Below are 24,973 nucleotides of genomic sequence, written 5' to 3' on the forward strand. Positions count from 1 at the left end.
TTGGTTCAGACAAATGACTGGTCTTGGTTCAGACAAATGACTGGTCTTGGTTCAGACAGCTGACTGGTCGTGGTTCTGACAGATGACTGGTCTTGGTTCAGACAAATGACTGGTCGTGGTTCTGACAGCTGACTGGTCTTGATTCTGACAGCTGACTGGTCTTGATTCTGACAGCTGACTGGTCTTGGTTCTGACAGCTGACTGGTCTTGGTTCTGACAGCTGACTCTGGTCTTGGTTCAGACAAATGACTGGTCTTGGTTCTGACAGCTGACTGGTCTTGGTTCTGACAGCTGACTCTGGTCTTGGTTCAGACAGCTGACTCTGGTCTTGGTTCAGACAAATGACTGGTCGTGGTTCAGACAGCTGACTCTGGTCTTGGTTCAGACAAATGACTGGTCGTGGTTCAGACAGCTGACTCTGGTCTTGGTTCAGACAGCTGACTGGTCGTGGTTCTGACAGCTGACTCTGGTCTTGGTTCAGACAGCTGACTCTGGTCTTGGTTCTGACAGCTGACTCTGGTCTTGGTTCAGACAAATGACTGGTCGTGGTTCAGACAGCTGACTCTGGTCTTGGTTCAGACAAATGACTGGTCGTGGTTCAGACAGATGACTCTGGTCTTGGTTCAGACAGCTGACTCTGGTCTTGGTTCAGACAGCTGACTCTGGTCTTGGTTCAGACAGCTGACTCTGGTCGTGGTTCAGACAAATGACTGGTCGTGGTTCTGACAGCTGACGCTGGTCTTGGTTCTGACAGCTGACTCTGGTCTTGGTTCAGACAAATGACTGGTCTTGGTTCAGACAGCTGACTCTGGTCTTGGTTCAGACAAATGACTGGTCGTGGTTCTGACAGCTGACTCTGGTCTTGGTTCAGACAAATGACTGGTCGTGGTTCAGACAGCTGACTCTGGTCTTGGTTCAGACAGCTGACTCTGGTCTTGGTTCAGACAAATGACTGGAAGCCAGTCCGTGCTGACAGTGACCGCTCTGACTTCACCATCCCATCACTTCACGGCCAGCAGGACGGACCTGCCGTCCACAGGAAGACCCCAGTGAGTACAGACACTTCCACGCCTTCTGTCGTCCTGCCTAATTCACGGACACCCGCTCCTGGTTTCCTGCCTGATACACAGAACAAACTGGAACACTTTGGGAACCTTGGCTGGTAAGTACAATGTTCATTTCGTTTTCACGTACACCTTGCCAATGATGATGATGATGCTTTCGTGTGTTGTTGACAATGACAGTGCCCTGGCGATGGATTATCTACGGTCACGTTCTCGGTCACGTTGTTGGGGAGAAAAGCTGTTGTGATTGATGACGATGATATGACGATGGTATGATGCTGATGTTGCGATGGTGGTGGTAGTGGTGGTGGAAGTGGTGGTAGTGTTTGGTTTGAAAATCACGACGATGTTGACAAATGACTGGTTGAAAACGTCATGGTCACTGTATGTTTTCAGCATGGATGTGCTATAGGTGATGATGATGACGGCGATGGCGAAGAACATTCGTCCCAAATAAATGTGGATTTCATTCGTTGCCACCACCATCTAAATCAAACAGAGTGAGATTCCTGATAAACGAGCAGGTCCATGGACATGCATTGTAATGTTTTCAAGCTTGGTACGAAATGCCAAGAGTGATCAATGTTTAGATGGTGACGATGACTGCCCATGGTACGTGTGTATTAGTGAAAAATCACCTACATGGATGTTTCTGTAAGTGTTGGTGGGTGATGATGTTGATGATGATGATGATGATGATGACGACGACAGTGTTTATGGTGGTGAAAGGTTGAAGACATCTAAAAAATTATTTCATTTTTTAAGTCAGTTGTGGTTTACATTTTCGTTTGTGTTATCTCTCTCTCTCTCTCTCTCTCTCTCTCTCTCTCTCTCTCTCTCTCTCTCTCTCTCTATATATATATATATATATATATATATATATATATATATCAGGGGTGCACTTTGGACGAAGAATGGATGAGTGATACTGTGGAAACATAATCATGCAACTGTTCATTTGTTTTTGCGATACACACATCCCCGATGTGCCACATTTGAAAGAGCACATTTTAAGCGAAATTGCAGCATATATCAGACCAGGATGGGTTAAAACTGTGAAAGAACTGTCCTTTCTTGGTGAACATGATTCATTCACTTTATTTATCATCATATAAACAGTCATGTTACTATACTTAGTCACGAACCGACCACGGTCCGGTCCGGACCACAGTGACTGCGGGATGACGACAAGGGACAAGCAATGGCACTGGTCCAAGATGGCATCGGCAAGCACGAACTGGCGGGCCGCCTCCATATATCTCGATCTATCATCACTGAGAGACTGGCCGAACCAGCTCTCTCCGCCAAGAACCAGCACTTTCCGGAGCGTCCCGTCCGGCAGAGGTGAAGGTGGAGGGTGCTGGCGTCAACAACAGATGGGGAGGATCAATACACAGAACCAGAAAATTCTGCAGATATCTTCCGTCCCAGGCTGCACCGGAAGGCAGCTGCACGAAGGTTAACGTGTGCAGGCAGACTATCTGGCAGACTATCGGAAATCGCCCACTCCAGCCGCCAGTGAGTCTGACTCCAGCGGACGCCAGCCCCGCTCCGTGTTGTAAGTGCCTGGTGAAGCTGGGTCACTGAGTGGGGGAGAGCCACCTGCCGGGACTGGTCAACGATTTCTGAAGCTGTTGCTGGCTGAATGGCAGCGACATGGGTTACCTTTTGCAGGCGTCTTGTGAGGTGAACACATCCAACAGTGAGTGCTGGTAATTATAACTGAAACTTAAAAATGAAACAAAATCACGCTACCCAGTGAAGCACACTTTGCATGCTCAGCGGTGTGTCTGGAAATATTTGGAGGGGGGAGAGGGGGGATTCAGAGATATGACAAAACTCAATAGGGTGTCATCCATGCCGGGGTTCCTCATTCACACAGACAGAATCCAGACTCCTCGATATCCCCAGAAATTATGAATCATGTCAGATAACAAGTCACTTTAGCACTGAGGAAGGCGAGACAAAAAGGAGACGCAAGTTAAGGGCACGTGCAACACAAACGATACAGAGAAAAGAAAGATTCCACACTCCTCCGGCTGTATCTGTCCCCGCGCTAGGTGGAGGAGGAGACTGCGCGGTAGGACAACGTCAGTGCCCACAGAACACGAGTTGTGATCACCTTCATGCAGGAAGCAGAGCTATTGGGATGGACGGCGAGTCAGCAGTACGGAAACTGGCTGACTGATGAGGATTACCGACTGATGAACAGCCACTTTGCAGGAAAGCTCTGCAAGTACTATACCTGCTGTGGCCTTTGCGTCAGCACTTTTCCACAGATTACTCACAGCCTGTCGTTCTGTTTTATAGGAGCTGCTGTGTTGTGTCTAGTTCCAAGCTAACGTGGAAATTAAACTCTTTTCCAAAGACCTTTTACCTCCAATACTGTTTCGTTTAATGCCCACTGGGAACATTTATTACGAAATCAGTTATTGTGGCTAGGATAAAAATGGTTGTAGAGTGGACGTTTGTGGCTTCTTCCAAAAAAGAAGAATAAATATTGACGAATAATGAATGAAACTGAGAAGAATTGTCGATTCTTCCTTAATTGTTCAAAAACGGGAGCAGTCATCTTACAAAAAAAATCTTACAGTTCAGATAGAAAGAAAGTCCAAAAACAAAGTGAAATATACAATGATATGCCCGTCTGTCTCTTCGCACGTACTGATCACATTTCTCACCTTCGTGCTTTCTGAACCAACCGATCTTTCTGTGCTCATCAGTGTTCAGACTCCCCCAAGAACTTTCCACTCTTTCTCACAAAATTTGTCAGAAAATTCCTCTTGTCAGTACAAGAACCGATGGTGAACGCCCTTTCCTCTTTACTGCTCCTCATATCTGGAGAAAAAAAACCTTCCACATTATATCCGTTCATCTGACTCCGTCTCTGTCTATCGCTCTTCACTAAAGCCTCATCTTTTCAGAACCTGTAAGCACTCTTGGTTTTCTACTTCTGCAACACTGCCCCATGTCTCCCAATTCACTTTGCATGTATGAGGAATGGAGAGGAGGGACGGGGGGAAGGAGAGCGTGTGTGGGGAGTGTGATCATGAGCGATTCATCTAATTTGTAACTTTCTTTCGTGTAAAGCGTGCGATACAAATGTACACTCTTCTTCTTCTCCTCCTCCTCCTCTTCCTCCTCCTTATTCTTCTCCTCCTCCTCCTCTTTCTTCTTCTTAATAAACAAAATTGTGCGGAGCTGGATGTTGGCATGGTGATACGTGCCTGTGTTTCGCGAGAAAGATGAATGGTCATTGAAATACTGTGCTGGCTAGATACAGTCACATTCATCAGTCATTAACGAAACAAAAAGAAACTTCAGTCAAGAAAAGGATGGAAGGCGGGTACTGTTAGTCTGAACTGGTTTTATTTGTCTGACAAATGTGTCGTTACCATCACCATTGATTAAATTTCTCTTGTGAAGATAATGAAGTACTGTGTATTCAGTAATGCAGATTTTTCATATTCTGTTGTGTCAGGTTTTCTGTTTGCCTTTGTTCTCGGCCTGATATCAGAACATCAAAAGTCGGCGGACCTATTACCAATGATAATGACGTTTAATAAACACAGTTCCTTAAACGCTGACAAAACATAGGACGAGTTTTTCGCAAACTGGCTGATCGTTCGTGATGGTGAAAATTATAGTAATTCAACCCAGATTTTCCGATAGTTTTTTTTTAATGTTGCAAACAAAACATGTCGAGAACACTTATAGGACGTGGTCTGGAGAAGGACATTTGCGTGTCTTTGTCGATAAAGCAATCAATCTTTGCGTGTCTTTGTCGATGAAACAATCAATCGCAAATCAGTACCCCCACCCCCACCCCCAACAATCCAATGTCACAAGATGAATCCTCGTGGAGCAAAGCAGAGCGAAATAACAAGACGGATAATTACACTGAAACTGCTGACCTTTGTCAGATCGTAAAATGTTATAGTTGATACTTTAACAAAAATATTCATGTCTACAATCATCAGTATGTGTGACGTTACATTAAACAAAATTGACTCCATGCCAACTCATCCTACTACATCACCGTTCACACATCCTTGACCTCAATTTGATTGTTTAAATACAGAAGAGATTGACTTCGCCACTAGCATCATCTCATGAAAGCATACGTTGAACAGCTTTCAAGCCATTTTCGCCCTCACAAAGCAAACAGCCCACCACGATTAAACAGTTGTAATGAACAGCACAGTTATCATGTTGACATTGTTAAATGCACGTGACATACACCACTTGTGTGTGTGTGTGTGTGTGTGTGTGGTGCGCGCGCGCGCGTGTGTGTGCTGGAAAGCAAATGGATTTGATCATTGATGAGTTGGTGGGTGACTGCTGGGAAGGTGGGGAGGGGACAAGAGAACAGAAATGGCAGCAGAATGAATCAGTGGAGGAGCGAAAGGGAGGACCAGTTGGAGATGGATCTGTGCGTGTGTGGGAAGGAGGTAGGCTTTGGGGAAGGAGGGGAGGAAGAGGGAGAGGGTGTCCTCCTTGGCTGCCCGAGTCTTCCTTTCATATGCCCACACTCCAGGATTCCTAAGGTTTTTTTGTTTATTTTCTTTGTCTCCCACATATTAAAAAAAAACCCCGTGAGCTATACCTCATTGATATGCAAGGGAGAAACATTTCCGTTTGAATGGCGAGCAGAGCAATGATACACATGACCCATTCCGGTTATGGACCAGCCGGGCCGTTTTCCTGTCAAAGGGTAGGGGCAAGGAGAATCAAAAGAAGGGAGGAGAGGGGGGTGGGAGTAGAAGAGGAAGAAGCAGCAGCAGCAGCATCTTCCTGGAATGCTGTCATTTCCAAAGCTTAACGGCAGTTCCACTTTTCAGATCACCGCTTTCCAACACAGCCCTGCTGTCTCAGTGTTTTTATTTCTTCAACTCTTCTTTTTTTCCTAACGGCCTTCCCATCTTTCTGGCTGTTTTCCATTCTCTACGACAGTGAATTCATCCCCGTTGTAAGCCGTTGGAAAAGAAATGTGGATCCTGTACAGGTCTGGTTGCTTGATATCATTCAGGTGGCCGGAAACACGGTTATTGGACTCATTCATGTGTGTCTGGTTTATGTCGTTGGGGGTTGGCTGTGCGCTTTCCGCTTGTGTGACTCTCTCCACTTGATGTTCCCTTCCTGACCCACTGGTCCTGTCTGTCGGTGGAGATCCTGTCCGGGGGGAGGAACAGCAGGTGGTACCTTGCCGTCTCCAGCACCGTATCTCGTTGGTGATTCTGTGGGTTCTGCTGTCATGTACGCAGCTGTGCAGCCGCCGAGCAGGATGCGCATTGGATTCCTGCTGTGTAAGGCATGGAGTTCAAACCCAGGCAGTGTCCAGTTGGTCAGGGATAGAGTTTTACGTGGTTCATTTACATCTGATAAAGAGGAGTGTTGAGGGTTTGCTTTGTCCGTCTCTCTGTCGGACATGGGACGGTGTGCATACAGACCTGTCTTTACTGATGAAGTTCAGACACAGTCCTCTGTCCAACAGCGATGATTGTTTGGTTTGATGCCAGTTTGGAGATCATGTATTGCTTGATAAAAGAATGCTAGCTGACGGAATCTTCTTGGGGATTTCTGGATATCTTTCAGCTATAAAACAGTATCCACGTCTTCCAGACATTCTACTCTTGGAATTCGTCCTTTGTTATTTCTCTCTACTTTTCGTGTCTTAAAAAACATCTTTTACCATCTCCTCTTTTCTACCTTGCCGACAGATAAAATGTATTTGGCTCTCTTTGTCTCTGTTTCCATCTCTGTCTGTCTGTCTGTGTGAATCTCTCTCTCTCTCTCTCTCTCTCTCTCTCTCTCTCTCTCTCTCTCTCTTCTCTTTCTTTCTCTCTCTCTGTGTATCTCTGTCTCTTGATGTGATCGTGTGGGAACGTGTGTACGCGCACGTGTTTACGGTTTCCTAGTTTCTGCTCGTGATCCGTCTCTCTCTCTCTCCTTAAACACTCACCCATCCCTGCTCTGTCCCGCTTTGTGGACACTTAGAAGCAGATCAAAGGATGAGGAACAAATCTGTCATAATGCTGACATCAGGAGTTTGGAAGCGTATCCAAACAGCAGAATATCCCAGTCTCCACCGACTCTTACTCCTCAGTCTGTCAGCCACAAGTACGTGCTCGCGATTGCGGGCAATTTTCTCGAAAAGATCAAAGATGAAGAAATACGACATAACATCACAGTACAGCACAGCACCACACACATAGACACTGACACACACTCATGCACACACGCGCGCGCACACACCCAGACACACACACACACACACACACACACACACACACACACACACACACACATATATATATATAATAGCCCTCTCGTGTGCATGACAGAGCTGCGGCCCACGAGCAGAGAAGATCACGTGTTTTGAGCAGTGCCCATTTTTGGCTAGTTTGGATTCATGCTGTCCATTCTACACCGCCAGTTTTCTATCTTTTAAATCACTTTGCAGCGATCGGTCTTGAGGAAACGACGTTTTGATGCAGAATATCGATCTTCTGGGGGGGGGGGGGGAGGTCTATTGCTGTGTTGGGATTATCCTGTCTCTATGGCATCGTGGCAGATCATCATCTGTTTCTTTCTGTTTCTTACTCTCTTTCTTTCTGTTTCCCTCACCTCTCCCCCTCCTCCTCTTCTTCCTCCTCCTCCTCCTCCTCCTCTTCCTCCTCCTCCTCCTCGCACACCTCCTTTCTCCAGCTTCTCTTCCTCTTCGTCGTCATCTTCTCTCCTCTCCTCCACTTTCTCCTCTGTTCATAGTTCGTGTTTGTCTTGTTCTTGTTTTTCTCTTTTCATGGTTCATTGTTGGTTATTGTTGCTCTGCTTGATCGTCAATGTTGATATATTTCTCGAAGGGAGTTTTCAAGACTTAATCAAATTTATTGTGACTTGTGCATTGTATGTGTGTGCAGTATGTAATGTTGAGAGACATGGAGAGAGAGACGGAGAGGGGAGACACACAGAGAGATAGAGATAGAAAAGAAATAGAGGGGAGAGATAGAGAAGAAAGTAGAGGAGAGAGAGAAGGGGAGAGAGAGAGGGAGAGAGAGATAGAGAGAGATTTATGTTTCCGCTCTTTCATTTGCTTCCCATGTGATTTGGAAACGTGAGCTTTTAGGTCATTGATATGCAAGGGGGAAAACTTTTCCATTTGAAGGGCCAGTAGAGCGATGATACACATAACCCATTATGATTCTGGGACCCCTGCACCATTCCTGTCAAAGGCTTCAGTGATGAGAATCATGAGAGAGAGAGAGAGAGAGAGAGAGAGAGAGAAACGCAAGAAGCAGCATCTTCCTGGTATGCTATCATTTCCAAAGCTAAGCGGCAGTTCCACTTTTCAGATCACCACTTTCTAACACAGCCCTGCTGTCACTCTCAGCGTTTTTCCTGCCTCTCTTTCTTTCTTTCCTAACAGACCCCACATTTTCCTGGCTGTTGTCCACACGCCATACCCCACGACAGTGAATCCTACCCCCTCATCCCCCCCTCACCTCTGAAAGCCGATGGAAAAAACATTGAACCTTTACAGGTCTGGTTGCTTGATATCATTCAGGTGGCCGGAAACACGGTTATTGGACTCATTCATGTGTGTCTGGTTTATGTCGTTGGGGGTTGGCTGTGCGCTTTCCGCTTGTGTGACTCTCTCCTCTTGATGTTCCCTTCCCTTCCTGACCCACTGGTCCTGTCTGTCGGTGGAGATCTTGTCCGGGGGGAAGAACAGCAGGGGATACCTTGCCGTCTCCAGGACCATATCTCGTTGGTGATTCTGTGGATTCTCCAATCATAATGCGCAGCTGTCTGTTTGGCAGTGCGCCGAAACCCCACTTTGCAAGACACGTGGTTCAAATCTCTGTGACGCCTGTCTGGTCATGGATAAATGTTAAAACAAAATTATGTGCAATCTATTTCCTGCTAGTGCTTCGGTATTTTCTGTTAGTTCTTCGGTTGATATATCTGGATATATCTGGTTTGGACTGGATGTGGTTCAGATTTCTAAGTTGTCTTTCTTGCTACCGCCCTATCTGTTACTAGCCTCTCTTTTTTTTCTTTTCTTTTTTTGTTGTTGTCTTTTCAGGTTTGGGAGAGTGCGCGCTTTGTTTGTTTGGTTGGTTGGTTTTTGTGTTTGTGTGTGTGTGTGTGCGGGCAAGTGTGGACATTCGTACATCTGTTTACTGAGACTTACAGTCTATGCCGTGCTCGGCATTCTTTCTCCCTCTTTTTCTCACAGTCTCTTTCTTTCTCTTTATCTCACACACAACCCCGTGCACGCGGTCTTTGGTTGCTCACACACATAGGCGCCTGCGCACACTCGCGTACACACACACACGCGCGCGCGCGCACGCACGCACGCACGCACGCACGCGCGCACACACACATCCCAGTCCAAGCCTCTTTCCCTCTCACCCTCCAATACCGTTGTGTCACCTCGCATAAAGCAGACTTGCCCTGAAACGTCATGTGTTTATGATCAGGGAGGAAATACGTGCACACAAGTGGTTGTGAGCGGAGGTGGCAGTGTACGTGCATGTCTTGTATCGCCAGTCAGAGGGCTTCAAAAGGGCGAGGAGGAAGCTGCTTTGCTGTTCACTTTGTTGGACAGTCTCTTTTCTTCTCTCGTGCTCAAGTTGCGCAAGCTCATGGGACGCACTAAGCCGCTTGCGCTTGGAAGCTTTGCGCGTTTTCTTATTCTAAGTAGCGGAGAAGGTGGTCGTACGTAGGGTTTTGTTTGTTAGTGAGTGCTGTTGGCCTCCTGCAAGATTTGTCACAGGTTATGACATTGCTCTCTCTCTCTCTCTCTCTCTCTCTCTCTCTCTGTCTCTCTCTCTCTCTCTCCAATATTCCAGTTTTCAAGGAGGTTTCAGAACGTGTGGACTGGTTCGTATACAGCACACCACATAATTTTATGCTGCAAAAATATAATAATAGAAAGGCAGTGGATGCCTGACCTTCGCATCATGCCTTGGGAATCTACAGTGTGTTGGGTGTGCTGGGGATGGCATCTAAATGTGTGGTGAAGATGTGCAGACTGGATTCAAAGCGCCGGATCACTGGTTTCAAGTGTTGAAGAGAATTCGCGCCATGAAGTCAACGTATTGCATGGAATAGCAGGAAACTTGATTTCAACATCAAATAGAAATGGATGTCATGAACTCAATAGAGAGGAGAATTGTGAGGCGTGGGGGGGGGGGGAGAGGGGGAGGAAGGTAGGGAAGGAGGATAAGGGAGAAAGAGAGGGAGGGAGAGAGAGAGGGAGAGAGAGAGAGGTTCGAGCAAACAGACATGGCTGCACATGCACGAGTACACGCTTTCATACACACCGAAATGGATTCCAAAATGTTACTGTATCTGTGATCCCTTCTGGGTCCAAAGAGTTCAAAGGCATTGAAATCATGGTTAAAGTGAAATGTATTTCCTCACGATCTGTCAGTTACACATTGAAAAAAAAATCCCAAATTGTCCTGCAATTCTAAACACATACATGCACACACACATGCACACACAGACACACACACAGACACACACACACCCACACACGTGTGCACACGCAAGTACACACACACATACGCACACACACAAACACATCCGACCGCACGTAAACACACATGTGCATGCACGCACACGCACGCACTCATACACACATCCGCACGTTCACACACATCCGCACACATACACACACACACGCGTGCGCGTACACACAAACACACACACACACGCACGCACGCGCGCGCGCGCACACACACAGAGTGAAGTGAAACTTCTGTACATCCTATGACATGGCACAAATTGATAGGGCTCAGTTTCGTGCAGGCTGATTCTGTTTCAAAAGGATTGGAACCTCCAGTTAAATTACGTTTGAACTGAGCCCAGGACTAATGCAGTTCGATTGGATTTATCGGTTCTTTATGGACAGGGGGGGGGGGGGGGGCAACCGCCGTGTGGTGACACTGGTATATACTTCACCACTCCCGTGAGTTGGCGAGTCCGGTGTAACAGCTTCAAATTACCCACGGCAGTGTTTTTACCCCTGGGTCATTCTGGGATAGCTTCGAATGATCCCCGGAGTTACTTGGGGCTTGTCAGGATTGACCCTCTAAGTTGGAAATTATCCGGTTTCTACGGGATTAATTAGAACTATCGAAAAAAGAAAGGGGGGGGGGGGTGACTGGGGGGGGGGGGAGGGAGGTGCCGGGGGGCGGATGTGGGGCGGGGGTCTGAGCCAGCTTTTACTGATCCCCCCACCACCCCTCCCCCACCCCCATCCCACTCCATCGTCTCCATTGCAGATTTACTGAAGCAAAATACAATGTGGGGGGATTCTTCCTTGATAGACTGTATTGATTCTAACTTCCGATATCAGTATCAGACATGCCTGTTAACCCTTCAACCCGATATCAGTATCAGACATGCCTGTTAACCCTTCAACCCGATATCAGTATCAGACATGCCTGTTAACCCTTCAACCCGATATCAGTATCAGACATGCCTGTTAACCCTTCAACCCGATATCAGTATCAGACATGCCTGTTAACCCTTCAACCCGATATCAGTGTCAGACATGCCTGTTAACCATTCAACCCTAGGGAGTTTACAGCCTTGGCAGGCGTTCCAGCCATACTGACGCCAACACAAATGCTGAATTGGACCGGGTTTTCCTCTAAATTGACACATGCAGACTCAGCCGGAAGTACTGTAGAAGTTTCGTCCCTCTGCTTGATGTTTATGCATATTAAGTAGGGGTTTAGCAATAATGCACAGGCCTGTTGTGCCAACGCTTAGCCTTTATCACAGACTGACATAAGCTTACAGCTGGGCCAACAGCAAAGTGAGAGCTGTATGGTCAATGATTTTCTCCATTGTAACGGGAAATCAATTACAGTTCAGTCAGTTGAGAAGGACCATGACTCTTAAACTAGGAGGTAAAATTGCACTGGCTCTTCGTGCTGCAACCTTCGGGCCTGGTTGGCCTGTGGGAACGATCCCATCACGGACTGTCCTAAAACCCTTTTGGCGGAGAGAGTGGGGATGTAAGTTGGGCAAGACTCTCTCCACTATGATCAAATTCTGGCTCAGATAGTCGGGACAGCAGTTGCCTCCTCAACTGTTTCGACTATGACAGTCGGACACAAAGACTGTCACACATAGCAGTAATGATGATTATACTACTGCTACTACTACTACTACTACTACTACTACTACTAGCGGTAATTCTTTGACAATCGCCGTGCCTCGTGGGTGAAAAATTACCCACACTTCCATTCGAATCTTCACCACTCCGTCACTTTTGCAACTATTTATCTGAAATTGTATGACTTTATTCATTTGTGATTTTTGCATATCTTCACAAAAAATGGCATCGTTTTGTTGGTAACCATAGGAGTAAATAAACAATGAACGTTGTTCAACTGAGATGTGTGTCCATTGAAAATTTGGTGAAAGCTGAGAAAACATCGGGACCATTCGGAAAACACGAGCTTGGCCCAGCTCGATCGGATAGACAGGCGGGCAGACAGGCAGACAAAACGATTCCTCAGCCGGAATGTCCTGCTGAATTGGGGACCTGTTCTCTGTCTGTGAAAAGAAAACTCTAACGAATGGAAAGTGTCTGCCTGTCTCAGACATGGAAGAGAAAGGTTGTTCGATCTTTTGTAGCGGAAACTTATTGTGCAGAGTAAGTTACTGGCCTTTGTTCCTGGGTGATATACACAAACGCACACAGAGGCACACAGACACATAGACACGCAGAGACACAGACAAACACACACACACACACACACACACACACACACACACACACACACACACACACACACATCGCGCACAGACACACGCACGTACACAATACGCACATTGAGCTTTCCCGTGAACTGTAAAGCCACTCCAGCGTTAATCATTAATATTCATGAAGAGGCATCCCATGTGATGTCTGTGGTCCGTAATCAGACACAGTAGGAATCCCCATCTTCACATGTCAGTGCAGTGAACTGCGTTAATGAGGTCACTCACGGTGCCCGGGATAGGTCCTCTTTTGTGCGCTTTCACACAGACGAGGGAAAATTAGTGACGAGATTAAAAAATAAATGAAGGAAATGAAAAGAAACATATCACATCCATGCATCACATAGCTCTCTGTCTCAGTCTCTCTCTCTCTCTCTCTCTCTCTCTCTCTCTCTCTCTCTCCCTGTCTCTGTGTTTCGGCCTCTCTGTCTCTGTCTGTCCGTCTTTCTGCCCCAGTCTTTCGCATTGTCTCTCTGTGTCTCTGTCTCTCACTGTCTCTGTCTCTGTCTGCCTCCCTCCCTTCCGCACCCCTCTCACCCCCCCCCCCCCCCCCGCCCCCCCCATCTTTGTCTCTCTGCATAGTGCATGTCGTGGGTCTTTTTTGTCTTTGCCTCTCGAACTCACCTGATGAAAGGCCTTTGCTGACGACATACCCTCACTAGCAACCAACTGTGTCTAGAGCATCCACACGTCCTCGTCATAGTTTTCGTTTTTATTTCGTTTCCACAGACGGTCATTCGGGTGGAGCATTAATTTAGGAATCTCATCTAGTTACGATCTATACACAGTTTTAAAAAGAAACAAAACCAACTTCTTTGCGTATCCATGTGCGTGTTTTGCTGTCACCGAAAGGCTGACTGGTCTGCGTGTGATATATAGATGCTGCTCCTCCCTTTTCCTTTTTCTCCTCACCGTTCCCCCTCCTCCAACTCCTGCCTCCGCCGCATTATCATCATCATCATCATTGCCATCATCATCGTCATCGTCATCATCATCATCATCATCATCTGCTTCCTCTAGGTTGTCTTCTACCGTGACTTCTTAATCTTGTTTTCATTTATGTTTGTGTTTTTCGTCGTCGTCGTCATCATCACCGTCGTCATCGTCATCAACATCATCATCGTCGTCGTCATCATCATCATCATCCTCATCACCATTATCATTATTCACATCATCATTATCCTCATCCTCATCACCATTATCATCATTCATTTCATCATCATCATCTGTTTCCTCTGGGTTGTCTTCCACCTTGTCTTACTGATCGTGCTTTTATTCTGTTTCTGTTTTTCGTCTACGACTTAACCATTATCTTTCTTCTCCCCTCTCTCCCCTCTTATTCTGGTAGCACACACACACACACACACACACACACACACACACACACACACACACACACACACACACACACACACACTCTCTCTCTCTCTCTCTCTCCCTCTCTCTCTCAAGACTAAGCACGTTGGGTTACGCTGTTGGGCATATGCTTAGCAGATGTGGTGTTGCGTATATGGATTTGACTTCTCCTTGAGTAACTGAACCACAGACACACACACACACACACACACACACACACATATATATATATATATGTGTGTAATTATATACTCTCTCTCTCTCTCTCTCTCTCTCTCTCTCTCTATATATATATATATATATATATATATATATATATACATATATATATATTGCAGTTCTAAACAGCAACAATGTGTGAGGTTGCGGGTGCAGGCAGGACAAGTCTTTCTGATCAGATTATCACCTGTCTGCTACCATCCGTACCCTGATCTGACGGCCACCCCAACTAACCCCATTGTCCCACCGGTGCCATGGCAGTGTCTGGAGTGCAGCCTTGACTGACTTATCTGTTGGTCACGAGACAACAACGTGGTTACCACCATCACTGTCAGATTAAAGACAGAGCTGTGCCTTGTCATCGGAATAGCCTGGCTCACCCGAAGCGAAATGACTAGATACCCAGTAAAAATGTACTCGGAAAATAACGTTTTTTTCTGTTTAGAACGGCCATGCTCAACCGAAGCAGAATGGTTATCTACCCAAAACAGATGTACTCGGAAATTTACGTTTTTTACATATTTGATTTGTTAAGAAGAGGTTTAGCGAGCACATGACAAAACGACGCCCTTTTCAAAGTAAACCTAGTTGTTGGATGGTTTGGTGGTAGTCGGTGCAGCATTGGTGGTGGTGGTGGATGTGTGCGTGGAGGAATTTTGTTTAATGTCCCGTCACACATATCTGTGATTGAAGACATTTTGTTAAAGTATTTATGAATACATTTGAGTATTATCGGTTAGAAGGGGTGGGAGATGTGAATGAATGGAGGGTTGGGGAAAACTGGGCAAGTGAGGGTGAAATGAGGGTGAAATTTGAAAAAAGAAATCTAAATACAATTACAGGAAATTACTTAAAGGACTTCGTATAAGAGAAGGCGTTAAACTGACAAGCGAAACAACTGATAATCAATGCAAAAAGTCAAAAATATCAACGTTCTCAGTCACTTGTGAAGACACACTTTCGTGTACATAAGGCTTCATCAAGCTACAGTCAAAAATGATATGCTTAATTGTCAGGTTACTAAAGCATGTGCACTTGACATTAGAACAATACTTGGTCCGTAATGAATTTGATAATAGTCTGAGAGCTAAACTCAGAATTGGTCTGCGAATCGGACCAAAGTCTGAGAGAGTCAACTGACGAGGTTTTAGACTTGAATTCAAGCACCTATACAAGTCTCTTTCTAGTATATTGCTTATTTCCTTGTATGACAATGGGCATTATACTTTTATACTATCTATATGATTCTTTGCTCCCCTTTTTGCTGCCCTGTCTGCTTGGTCATTATAAAGGATGTGTGCGTGCGTGCGAGTATTGTCCTGCAATATAATTTGCAAAAAAAAAGAAAACAACTTAGCTACCTATAATGCATGTTCTGTCTGCTTTTTTTTCTCTTACGCTGTGCCAGCTTCGTGTCAAAATCTTCGGTGTTGGATGGTGTTAGCAAATATTCGTCGTTGACGGAACGCTCGGCTACAAAACAATTACCACCACCTGTGGGATACGTAGCAGTTTGTGTCACGCGTGTGTCAGCCATTCGCTGGACACCAGCGGGAAAGAGAGTGCAAGAAAAACGGTCGGGGATCTGGTGCAAAACGGTTAAGAGCCGGTGGACTGAGGCTTTTTACCTGAGGGAAGCAGACTGGCAGCACAGGGCAGGGGCAGACATAATGGAGGCGTCTGATGGCGGCCCCACGTGGAACAGACCACTAAAAGGATTATCATTAGAAAAGTCGGGTTGTCATGTCTTTATGTTGTTTTTTCTAGACCTGTTCAGATTTTCTGCCTTTCTGCTTTTTGTTCCAGCTATTTTTGCCAAAGCCTTAAATTGTTCTCTACATTTTCATTCCCTCAAAACAACAACAACAACAAACAACTTCCTATCAACCACTGAGGAAAAGAACGCCAACTCTCTGGGGACGGCCATTTTTCTCAGTCTTTCTTTCCCATTACAGAGACTCCATCTGATGTCTGGATGGTCCCACTTGTAGCTAGCTTTTGTAAACAAAGCAAACGCTGTTCTTTGTCTTCATCCACCTCTTCCATCTTGTAACCTTCTGTTATAAACAGTTCAGTGATGTCAGCGGCAGTTTAAAACAAAAACTGTCGTACCGTCGTCGCTTATTTGATGTAGTTCGTTCGTTGGTAAGGAGAGAGTTAACTCAAAACCGATTGAGCATCATGACAAACAACGCCTGTGGCGGCTTTGCAGAGTTATGGACAAAAACACAACTCTGAACAATCAGATTGCTGTTATTAGGCAACAGATCCACCCCGTGTTTGGTCACATCCCATATAAAATCAGAACTGATCACTTGGCAAACTTGAAATCAAACCATGTGGGCAAACATGAAGGTCAAGCACTGGCAGACAGACGTACTGACGATGACGGATAGAAAGTGACTCCACTGAAGACGAACCCCACACAATAGGGGAATGGCTGTATCTGTGAACCAAAGTTTGACGAACCTAGGAAGTTTCTTTTTCATTAAATGACGAGAATGTTCAATCTTCTTTGATGGACATTTCTTGTTGTGAATTATCGTCTCGACTTACTGGAGCCAGAGAGAGAGAGAGAGAGAGAGAGAGAGAGCGCTCCAGACAGGTAATGTGAGGTCATCGACCTGTTTACATAAGGTTACACACGTACTGTGGCCACACACACACACACACACACACACACACACACACACACACACACACATACACACACACACACACAAAGCACTCGGTATACAGAATTTTATTTCTGAAGTTTTAAGAGGGGAGAGGGAGAGAGAGAGAGAGGAGAGAGATGGGTGGATGGACAGTTTAATCATCTATAGGTCATTGCCTTCAGGAGAGGGTACAAGAAAATAAAAGTTTGGAAAAGCATATAAAATGTCATCAGACAACACAATGTACTTTGTAAAGTGATGTACACTCAGCTAAGTAATTCACTTTAGACATGATCAGTCACACACGCTTAGCTACCTGTACTCAGCTAAGATACTCACTGCATATCTCTGTATATCATTAGTAGGGTATGCTTTGTCAAGACGCAGAGGGATCGTTAAACGATTTTTAGAGCCAATTTCACCGATTCCTGATTGTTCTGCACGAAAAGGCGTCATCAGTGCGTTGGGTTTGTTCTAAGATCTGGTATCTGCTGTTTTTCAATATATGTTTTCCAACAGATGTGATGTGGAGTGTATGGATCATCCTGCACGCTTTGACACCTCCTTGAAACTGAAAACTGAACCTGTCAAAAGTTACTGGAAATCTAAGCTTACTTAGGACCTTCACGTCAGACGCGACAGGACAGGACAATACTTGGTTTTCTGCCTCCTGTCAAAGTGGATATGGTAAACCAGTTCCAGTGTGTGTGGTCAATAACGGTAACGATGCTTATCTGTGAAAGGGATGGGAAGAGGGAGCGGTCATATGAATTGTACATTTCAGTATATATACAATGCGCAACAAACGTTTATAATCACTCGCGAAATCGAACATCATGGGAAGACTGAATCTGTGTCAGAAATAACATGTACAGGAGAGAGAGAGAGAGAGAGAGAGAGAGAGAGAGAGAGAGAGAGTTCTTATGAAAAGAAACTAAATGTAGAGCAATGGCAAGTCAGCAGACATAAATCATTTTAATAATACAAGAAAAAAAGATGAGATGAAATTATTTCGTTGAAAACAATAAAACGAAATCAATACTTATACACTTCCCACATACAAGTTTTCAAGTCAGATATGTCGTTTCCGTGCAAACACGTTTCATGCACAGAACAATACAACACACATTGTCTCGGCGATCAGGGGCTTGGGGGGTGGGGGTGGGGGTGGAGGGGGGAATGCGACAAGTCAGCACTGAAGCTGACTGCTATGTCACCCGTTCACTGACAGTCAGAAATTGGCTGCGCAACAGACAAGTGGAGAGAGCGTTAGGTTGTCCTGGTGCGAGGCCCCAGAATGACCCCGCCCTCAAATTTACTCCACGGATTTTTTTTCTGGTATAGGCCTGAAATGACTCAAGCATGGAGTTAGCCTGGAACGACTCAAACCCTTGTTCTGAAATGACTCCCCTTCCCTAGATTAAAAAAAAGTAAGATCATTTGCATTGCATGACTTAGTGTATTGCTGGGGGAAACAGGGTGAAGTTAATTTGGGCCTGCCCCAAACACGCCCCAGTCTTTGTTTCGAAAACCACTCCATAGTGAGTTTGTCGTGGCTGGTGTCTTTTCGGCTCCAACAGTCATTCTGCGGCACCACCAGGTTAGCTCACATGTACGCGAGCAGATTCAGGACTGTCACAAAAAAATCCAGGTGAGCCATTATGTGGTATTAATTCTGACCCTGAAATAACTGCTGTGGAGTCTTTCAGGGACATGTGATGGAGTCATTCCAGTACTATCCCAGACTGACCCCCACCCTTGCAAAAGGCGTTTTTGTTGTTGTTTGTTTTTGTTGTTGTTGCAAAAATGCATGCTATTCTCAGCAGCTCCTGGATGAAAGGGGATATGGTCTGGAAGGGAGTTATGGGGAAAGTTGCCCCAGAAAGACTCCATGGATATTTCTGGCATCTTGCCATGCAAGTGCCATGTTACGCGCAGATTTCAAAATGCGCATTTTGCAAAATCCAGATTTTCTAGTGGAAGACGGGGCTGGAGTTAAACTGGAATAGGAGGTTGCGTGAAAAAAAGACAAAAAAAGAGACCCGTCCTGAAATACCTGCAAGGGGAGTGTTTCAGGGCCGAGTCCAAGGCGAGAACCGTGCTGGGGGGGAGGGAGGGGAGGGGGGAGGGGGGCAGGTGGGGGTCATTTTCAAGCGCTACACCGGACAGTCGGACTGACGGACATTTCCAGCCCTGACTGTCCACATCCGTTTTCATTGACATTCATGAGAAAGGAACCGGCGGGATGTCTGTGCATGATCAGAACTGATGCATACCCAACATTCCCGTGACCACCAGGGCAAATAACAGGGGGGTAGATATTCAGGAACAGGACCTTGGAGACTCTGGGCCACCAGGCCCTGTTGAGGGCGATTTCTCACACAACGGGGAAGTAAAACAGAAGTTTGAGAAAAATGAAGACAAGAGGGCATGCACCCCTCCCTCTCTCTATTTCTCTACCCCCCCCTCCCCTCCCCCGCCCCCCTATTTTTTTTCATTTTTTTTTTCTCATGAATTAAGGACCTTTTTGTAGTCTTTTAACTCAGACCTTGTAAACCTCCTCTCACCGTCCCGCGGGGATGCCGGGTGTTCTTTCGGTGTAAATAGTATCCCAGATTTTTGTAAATTATGTGCTGAAAATTTATCTTATCACCCGTTGTTTCTGGCTTTTCCTCTTTCTTTCACGTCGTCTCGCCCTTTTTAATTTTATTTTGCCTTGATGGTCCATTTTCCTTTACTGTGTTCTTTTTTTTTTTTTTTAGAAAGCTACGAATACGTGTTTTCTTTTATTTCTGGACTTTATAGTTTGGCAATCTTACTACCGAACTGGTCCAAGCAGGGGGTGAAGTTATGATAGATGTGCTACTGAAAATCTGCAACAAGATCTGGCAAACAGGGGAATGGCCCACACCGTGGACACAATCACTGATCATCACCCTTCCCAAAAAGGGCAATCTCCAGCAGTGTCAAAACTACCGCACCATCAGCCTGATTAGTCATCCCAGCAAAGTCATGTTGAAAATCCTGCTTAACAGACTGAAACCACAAGCAGAAAACATCATTGCTGAAGAACAGGCAGGTTTCAGACCAGGAAGGAGCACAACTGAACAAATCTTCAACTTGAGGTTGCTATGTGAGAGGTACCATCAACACCAACAAGACCTCTACCATGTCTTCATTGATTTTAAGAAGGCATTTGACAGGGTCTGGCATGCAGCTTTGTGGGCTACCATGAATCTGTACAACATCAACGCCAACCTGATCAGACTGATACAGCACCTCTATGACAAAGCCACCAGCGCCGTCTACCTCAACAATAGCATCGGGGACTGGTTCAGAACCACAGTCGGAGTGAGACAAGGCTGTCTACTCTCCCCAACACTCTTCAACATCTTCTTAGAAAGAATAATGACTGACGCACTGGAAGAGCATGTAGGAACAGTCAGCATAGGCGGCAGAACAATCACAAACCTACGTTTTGCCGACGACATTGATGGACTGGCTGGAAAAGAAGAAGAACTGGCAAGCCTGGTCAAACATCTAGACAAAGCCTCCACATCGTATGGAATGCAAATCAGTGCGGAGAAAACCAAACTGATGACTAACAACACCAACGGCATCAGCATTGACATCAAAGTCAACGACGAAAAGCTTAAAACAGTCCACAGCTTCAAATATCTGGGAGCAATCGTGTCAGATGAAGGATCTAAACCAGAAGTACTCTCGAGAATTGCCCAAACAACAACGGCACTCAACAAGCTGAACACCATCTGGAACAACAAAAACATCGCTCTCAGCTCAAAAATCAGACTGATGCGTTCCCTGGTTATATCAATATTGCTCTACGCCTGCGAGACTTGGACCCTGACTGCAGACATCGAGAGAAGAATCCAAGCTGTCGAGATGAGATGCTTTCGTAGACTACTTGGCATCTCCTACAGAGACCACATCACTAACACGGAAGTGAAGAACAGAATCCAGCAAAGTATTGGACCCTACGAAGACCTTCTGTCCATAGTGAAAAAACGCAAACTTAGATGGTATGGACACATCTCCCGATCATCTGGTCTTGCCAAAACGTTCCTGCAAGGCACCGTACAAGGAGGCAGAAGGAGAGGACGGCAGAAGAAGAGATGGGAAGACAACATCCGGGGGTGGACAGGCTTGACGCTCGGTGACGCCCTGAGGAAATCAGAAAACCGTGAAGAGTGGAGAGGAGTGGTGGCCAGGTCAGCAGCGGTGCCCCAACGGTCTGAACCCAGACTACGGGAGAGGTGAAGGTGAAGGTGAATCTTACTACCTTGTACTCTGTTTTCTGCGCTTCGGACGTTTGAGTCGCCTGTTTGCATGCTTGTTATATATATACCAGAAGGTGGAGTAAAAAACCACTAACAGGATAGTCAACCTCTGGGTATATCCTTGGAATATGTGCATGATGTGGCAGCATTTATGCCTAATTTTCTTTTCTTGGTGTTTTTTCTTCTTCTTTTTTCACCCCCCAAGAGACTCTACGGATTCGATTTTTTAATTTTTCATCCCTGATGTGGCCCTATGCGGCCAACTGGCGATAGGCAAGGCAAAAACGTTAGGTAAGAGCCTCTGAGAAGGCGGGGCGTTTGTCCCTTGGGGATTTTTTGTTCTCTCCTCTATTCTCTTTTCTTTCTAGCCTCCCGTTTCCCTCTTGTGGGTGTTCTCTGTTCGCTAATACAGCGGGAAGAATAAACACCATAATGGTGTGACTGCACAGTGGTAATATTATCTCGTAGCCATTTAGAAAGCGCCCATGAATAGACGCAATATATGTACATGTATGTTTGATATCAGAACATCCAATCCCTCTGTGGCGGACAGAGAAAGGGCGCGTCTCCCCCCCCCCCCCATGCCCCCCCCCCCCCCCTTCAGTTCAAATCAGTCCATGTTCCTTATAGCCCATTTCCGTCTCCCACCCCCGCCCCCCTTAAGTTCAAATCAATCCATGTTCCTTATAGAAAGAAAGAAAGAAAAAAGGTTGAGCAGATGCCTGATCTTCGTATAAACTCAACACGCTGATTGAGTGATATGGGTACTTATATAGCGCCTATCCTCTGTCGGAGACCAAGCTTTAAGCGCTTTAAAAATTCGGGGTTATTTGCACAGCAGGCTGCCTACCTGTGTAGAGCAGACTGACGGCTGTCATTTGGCGCTCATCATTCGTTTCCTGTGTCATTCAATCAGATTTCAGGCACGCACACATACACACTCAGACAAACATGTAACATTTAACATTTTACGTGTATGACAGTTTTGTTTATTCACCCCCGCCATATAGGCAGCCATACTCAGTTTTCGGGGGGGTGCATGCTGGGTATGTTCTTGTTTCCATAACCCACCGAACGCTGACACGGATTACAGGATCTTTACCGTGAGTATTTGATCTTCTGCGTGCGTTCAGGAATAAACAGGTTTGCACATATGTTGACCTGGGAGATCGGAAAAATCTCCACCCCTTACCCATCAGGCGTCACCGAGATTCGAACCCGGGACCCTCAGATTGAAAGTCCAACGCTTTAACCATTCGGTTATTGCGCCTTGAGAGCCGGTTCGTATAAAATATCAAGGCAGAATGAAACAAAACAACTTAAAACCAGAACGTAATTAACGTATTGTGAATTGAAGGAAACGTAGGGGGCAAATTACAGAATGAAACAAAACGAAAATAAAAATAAAAAGCGCCACGCGCAAAACAAAATCAGCGAACATCGTTTTCAGGGCTGGGTCCTGTGGTACAGAGGGGTTTTAACTCTTTCCATACGAACGGCGAAAGAGACGACGTTAACAGCGTTTCACCCCAATTACCATCATCAAAATATTGCAAGCGGAAGGCTCTTATACTGAAGACGTGAATGTTGACAAAGAATACCACAATTCTGACGACGGAAGCTAAAGGTTGGGTCATTGAGACACCCACTGGACATCCGAGGGGTCTGTGTAGAGGAGAAGAGAGGACTGGCCGTACTGAGTGAGTTAAAGCCAGGGTGTAATTCTGTGATCTTATTTCGTGCAGATACGGACAGTGACTTTCGTCCGTCTGTTTGTTTTGACTTGAGTGTGTCATCGTCTGTGCGTTCGGCGCTCACAGAAATCTGGTGACTCGTCTGCTTTTGATAGATGTGATAATTATATCATAAATGAATACCTGAATTGTTTGCTCATGTACCTGGATATGATTTGTCGCAGACTTACATTGTGGCCCTGTACAGTTTGGTATATCTTTTATATAATGTTTCATTTCATTTTGGTGTCATTTGTTGGTTAAATCTTACTTTCAATGTGAATATGTTTTGAAAGAATTGATTGCATGAGTGAGTTTGTAAAAAGGATTGATTGTTTGTTCATTGTCTTAATTCGCCTTTTCTTTCTTTCTTTCTGATTTCTTTTCTTCTTTTTTCTCTTTCTCTCTCTCTCTCTCTCTTTTTTGGCACCTGCGCTGCTCTTTGCATTTTTTTCCAAAATGGTATGATTGTATGTGTCTTTTTATTTCCATGTGCACTTGTTGGGTTTTTTTTTAATTAGAGTTCCACTGTTCATTGTTTCACTGTTTGATGTTCGTCAGATGCTGGGTCTTCATTCTTTTGATTTTTGTAGTCTTCTCTTCGTATAACTGTCCTTATTATAACTTCTCCTCCTTGTACTAGCAGGTCTTTATTTATTTTTTATATTTATTTGTTGTTGTTGTTGAATTTTTATTGTTGTTGTTGTCTTTACATTGTGATTAACTACAAGCTTCCTTTTCCAATAATGTAGAAGCGGTTTACTCATTGCTCTTTATTATGATGTTATAATGCTACCACTCGCTTTCGCCTTATCCTTGATACCATTACTGTAATAGTTGGCATAATTGATGCTGTTGCTATGTTACAACTGGTCTGTTTATTATTAATGTCATCTTAAATCATCATGATTACTGCAATCAGTAATGTGTAAACATTGATTGATTGAATGATTGAACAAGTTTTTTTTTTCTTTTTTTCTGTCTTTGTTGATGTTGTTGTTACTGTTTTGTTTTTGTTTTGTTTTGCTCTGTTTTGTCTTTCTCTCTGTAGTGGATGCTACTGTTCGTTTTATATTGTTTCATACTGTTCTCTGTATTGTATACATGTCTTTGGAAAAAAAAATTAAAGTAAAAAAACCAAAAAAAAAAACAAAAAAAACCTTCTCCTTCTCTTCGGCTTTTGTCCTTCTCTTTGTATAACTTTTCTTCTTCTCTTCGTGTAACTGCTCTTCGTGTAACTTTTCTTCTTCTCTTCGTGTAACTGCTCTTCGTGTAACTTTTCTTCTTCTCTTCGTGTAACTGTTCTTCGTGTAACTTTTCTTCTTCTCTTCGTGTAACTGTTCTTCTTCTCCTTGTGTGACTGTTCTTCGTGTAACTGTTCTTCTCTTTGTGTGACTGTTCTTCTTCTCTTTGTGTAACTGTTCTTTGTGTTACTCTTCTTCTTCTCTTTGTGTAACTGTTCTTCTTGTAACTTTTCTTCTCTTCGTATAACTGTTCTTCTTCTCTTTGTGTAACTGTTCTTTGTGTAACTGTTCTTCTTCTCTTTGTGTAACTGTTCTTCTTCTCTTTGTGTAACTGTTCTTTGTGTAACTGTTCTTCGTGTAACTGTTCTTCTCTTTGTGTAACTGTTCTTCTTCTCTTTGTGTAACTGTTCATCTTCTCTTTGTGTAACTGTTCTTCTTCTCTTTGTGTAACTCTTCTTCTTCTCTTCGTGTAACTCTTCTTCTTCTCTTTGTGTAACTGTTCTTCGTGTAACTGTTCTTCGTGTAACTGTTCTTCTCTTTGTGTAACTGTTCTTCTTCTCTTTGTGTAACTGTTCTTTGTGTAACTGTTCTTCTTCTCTTTGTGTAACTGTTCTT

At 44.9% G+C, this 24,973-nt stretch overlaps 1 protein-coding gene across 2 annotated transcripts in view; it reads left to right on the forward strand.

The window, feature by feature from the left end:
- The first annotated feature begins 964 nt into the window (after window positions 1-964).
- Window positions 965-24,973, forward strand: part of LOC143284272 (glycine receptor subunit alpha-4-like) — a 273,405-nt gene continuing 249,396 nt past the window's right edge. For both annotated transcript variants that reach the window (XM_076590961.1, XM_076590963.1), the window contains exon 1: window positions 965-1,162. The gene's annotated coding sequence lies outside the window, so the exon portion shown is untranslated. The remainder of the gene's footprint in view (window positions 1,163-24,973) is intronic.

This window comes from Babylonia areolata, chromosome 7, assembly GCF_041734735.1.
Source record: "Babylonia areolata isolate BAREFJ2019XMU chromosome 7, ASM4173473v1, whole genome shotgun sequence".
NCBI lineage: Eukaryota > Metazoa > Mollusca > Gastropoda > Neogastropoda > Buccinidae > Babylonia > Babylonia areolata.